General features: G+C 39.2%; 1 long non-coding RNA gene across 2 annotated transcripts in view; it reads right to left on the reverse strand.

The window, feature by feature from the left end:
• Window positions 1-11: 11 nt before the first annotated feature.
• Window positions 12-4236, reverse strand: part of LOC106531659 (uncharacterized) — a 5685-nt gene continuing 1460 nt past the window's right edge. Inside the window, exons 2-3 of one of the 2 annotated variants that reach the window (XR_001311972.1) lie at window positions 1730-2554; window positions 12-979 (exon numbers count right to left, since the gene is read on the reverse strand). This is a non-coding gene — a long non-coding RNA (uncharacterized LOC106531659). The other variant, XR_001311971.1, reaches the window with a different exon arrangement.

Genomic DNA, 4236 nt, shown 5'->3' on the forward strand with positions numbered 1-4236 from the left:
GGTCACAGCTAACAGGTGGAACTGGTCACAGCTAACAGGTGGAACTGGTCACAGCTAACAGGTGGAACTGGTCACAGCTAACAGGTGGAACTGGTCACAGCTAACAGGTGGATTAAGGTTAGTTTTAGGATCAATGGTCAGGGTTTGGATATAAAGTATAAAAAAATGAATGGAAGTCAATGGAAGGTCCCCACAAGGTTCAAGAACAAATGTGTGAGCCCAACACCCCCCTGTTGTTGTTGTTGTTGTTGTTGTTGTTGTTGTTGTTGTTGTTTGTGCCTCACAGATTGTTGCTGCTCCTTCCTCTGTGTAAAAGTTTTCATCAGGTGAAGTTAAACTCAGGTTTGTTGAAACATGAAGCATCGAGCCCGGCTCTGTTCAGAGACGTTTCACTGGAAACCAGAGAAAAACTGTGACTTRTCTGTTGTCTAATGTTTTTAATCGTTATTTTAATCTGTATTTTCACGTTAACGGCTTTAAAAACTYATTTCTTGTCAATAATTTTATAAATATTATAACATTTAATAAGCTTTTATACCGAGAGTTATTCTGTCAGAAATATAAACTCCTACAGGAAGTGCATCCAGGCTGAACAGGAAGTGCTACAGCTCGCTGCACTTTAGGGACGCACCGATATCTGATATTTTCATTCTGATAACCGATATTTACTGAGATTACTCAAACACAGTGGCTCTGTTGGTAGAGCTGGTGCTGCTCAGCGAGAAGGTTGCCGGATTAAATCCCGGCCCGGGGACCTTTCTGGGTAGAGTTTGCATGTTCTCTCCGTGCATGTGTGGGTTTTCTCCGGGTACTCCAGCCTCCTCCCACAGACCAAAAACATGACTGTTAGTTTAACTGATTAAATGTCTCAGGTGTGAGTGAGACTGAACGGTTGTGTGTCCCTGTGATGGACTGAGACCTGTCCAGGGGGGACCCCGCCCCCTCACACTGTGACTGATGGAGGTGGACACCAGTGACCCTGAAAGGAACAAACAGGTTTAGATGATGGATACACAAATATAATTTATATACATATACCCACAAATACACTTGTCTTTTTTTAAAACCACAAACATGACGTCTGACAACGATCATGATCAGACAGACCAACCATGTCCCCTCCCAAAACACAAACATCAGAGATGTTTGTGTGATGTTTGATGATGGGAGGTAAATATTGGACGTTAATATTGGTCRAGTTTTACTTACTGAACAGATACTGATGTTAATGCTGATAAATCGTACGTCTCTACTGCATTTTTCTTAAATTGTGCTCACAGACACCTTTCAAAATAAAATAAAACAGAAACARGGAGGATGTAGATTCCATCAGTAAATCTGAGCTCACCCGTTTCCAATTACAAATCCTTTCAAAATAAAATACGATGGCAGAAAAATGCTCTGAGCTCTTGCTTTATTTTGGTGACTAAATTTAAAATATTCAGAAATCCCTGCATCAGTATAAATAAAAGTAACACACCTATTATCTGTTTCTGTACTTTAACTTTTTATATCAAATAGTTTCATCTGAATGCAGGAAGTTAGAAAGTGTCGGAACATTTAGAAGCAGAAATGTTGGATTTTATTTTGTTTTTTAACTCAGTAAAATTCGTGAAACTAAAGTGAGAAAAGATAGAATAAAGAAAATGTTCATTTTAAAAATAAATCCAACATTTCTTAAATATATTTTAAAGCTCTGTCGTCTGAAACTGTGAGGAAATATTCTTACTTTGTATTATTTAAAGGTTRTAAAGCGGTTCAGTCCAAAGACTTTGTGTGTCGGTTGGACTGATGTGGACCAGACTTCAGTTCTGGTTCTGTCTGACCCGGTTCTGCTCTCCGTTCTGCTCCCTTTGGTTCAATCGGCTGTTGAAAATAAAAAGTCGTCTCCTCCCAGCTGCAGAGCAGAAGCTGCTTTAAAAAGAACCGAACTCTGTGAAGTTATTTTAGTTTTATTACAGCTGGTTCTGGTCGGGTCGGGCCGGCCCGTGAGCTGTAACTACAGACGAGCTTCATGGCTCWGATCTAAATGTGGAGCTGAAATAACCCAGCTCTGTCGCTTTCTGAGGGTCTGAAGAAGTTTTTAATTTTCTATTTTTACACCTCGGCTCCATCACAGATGTTCTCCTCTGGGAAGACGCTCCACTCTGCTTCAGTTTCTCTCCTCTGTGGTCGGACGGGTTTGCCTTTTTTTTAGTCAGACAGAGAGAAATGAGAGCAGCAAAGATTTATTCTGTGAAACGGACCGAGTGAAGAATCCAAACTGAAGTTCTGCTGAAACAGGTCCAGCAAGAAAGAAAGGAGGATGGTGATGAAGAGGAGGATGGTGATGAAGAGGAGGATGGTGATGAAGAGGAGGATGGTGATGAAGAGGAGGAGGAGTGATGAAGAGGAGGATGGTGATGAAGAGGAGGAGTGATGTTCAGTCAACGCTTGGCTGAACCTCAGAGCCTCACTTCAGTTTCAGGCTGACCTGGTTTGGTTCCGAACGACCTGAGGTCAGCCGAGCTGAAAAATCACTTCCTGTTTCCCTGAATCCTCAGAGGCTGAAAACCTGCCGAAGAAAAAGCTTTTTTAATGTTTCATCTCTAAATTAAACAAAACTTTTGGAAACACAGTTCTTTAAAGATTCACAAGGTTTGTTCCAGCTTTAAGAAAAAAAATATATACATATCTGCTAAAACCATCTTGTCAGAACTGAAGAACAGCTAAAAAAAGCTAAAACTAAAATGCRAAGGTTCTAACAGAACAAAAAGCCAATATAAACAAAGTAGAGACACGAATTAATCAAACTTAACCCATCTTAAACCTAAAATGAACATTGGATAAAAGTTATAACTAGCAAATGAGAAGCTAAAAGCAAAACCCAGCAAAACAATAGCTAAAACAATGAACTGGCAAAACAGTAGCTAAAAGCTGAAAAATAATAAAATCTTAGTTAAAAGCTAAAGTTGCCAAAAATTAGCTGAAAGCCAAAARTGAAAGAAGCATTAGCTGTAGTTTAAACCCACTAAAACAGTAGCTAAAATAAAAAAAATAGCAAATAAATAAAACTTAAAACTGTCCTGATGTATCAGTAATCCAGGTAGGAAAAATATAATAATCATATTAATATGATGACTAATATGACTATAATCAAAGTCTAACAAAAATAATTACATCCCTAAATTAGCAAAACAGTAGCTTAAAGCTGAGATAAGTCAAAACCTAAATCCTGCAAAGCAGAAGCTAAAGGCTAAACCCTGTAGCTAAACGCTAAAAGTGGAACATGCATGCTGAAGTAGAGTTCAAAGAGCACAAACATGTTCAAGGATTTGAAAAACGTTCAGTAATTTCTGAGAGAAAAAGATGTAAATAAATGTAAACATTTGACACAAAACAAAAGTCAGTCGTAATGATGTGAATGAGCCGAGGCTCTGAAAATATCTCCTAATATTTGTTGTGTTTAAACACGTAGCTGATTTGTATGTTAGCCTAGCTTAGCATAAACACTGGCAGCAGAAGGAAACTGTTAGCATGTCGTGTTTTGTGAAGCAAACAGTCAAAATCTTTCTTCTGTCCTGATGAGAGCTCAGTTCGGTGCAGAAGCAGCAGCTTCAGCTGCTCCACGGTTCTGAAATCAGAGCTGTCCCTTCAGATCTGAGCCCTGCAGGACGTCTCTGCAGGGGTCTCAGGTCTCTGCAGACCGCTGCGTCTCTGTGAACACGCTGCTGAGGCGGCAGGAACCACAGCCACCGCACAGCTTTGTGGGACTGGTTGGGGCTCGGGAGGGCTTTGAAACTCTTTGGGAAGAGATGGAAACGCTGGCAGGTTTTTACTGGTTCGTCGTGATGTTTTAGCGTTTTTATTGTTTGAATCTTTGTGAAATAAACAGAGTTCTTCTTGTTTAAAATGCTGAGTTCTGTTAGATCAGTTGTTCCTAACCTTTTAAGACTTGTGTACCCCCTGAACCATTGTCACACCACTAGTACCCCCGCTATTAAATGTAATGATGATTCTCCAAAACTATAATGTACAACAGCTGATTATTAAATGAAAATTATTTATTTAACCCCTAGAATGTTTAATTGTGTGAACACCTCCAGCATTCACACTATTGTTTTCATGTTTCTCTTTATTCTTTATTATTCCAGTTTCTTCTGTATGTTTTTTGGACGGCTTCTCCTTCCACAGTTTTTATGCAACTTAAACAATTCATATATTAAAATATTTAGCTCGTTCAGGACATTCCGGATA

This window comes from Austrofundulus limnaeus, unplaced genomic scaffold (assembly GCF_001266775.1).
Source record: "Austrofundulus limnaeus strain Quisiro unplaced genomic scaffold, Austrofundulus_limnaeus-1.0 Scaffold662, whole genome shotgun sequence".
In the NCBI taxonomy this organism is placed as follows: domain Eukaryota; kingdom Metazoa; phylum Chordata; class Actinopteri; order Cyprinodontiformes; family Rivulidae; genus Austrofundulus; species Austrofundulus limnaeus.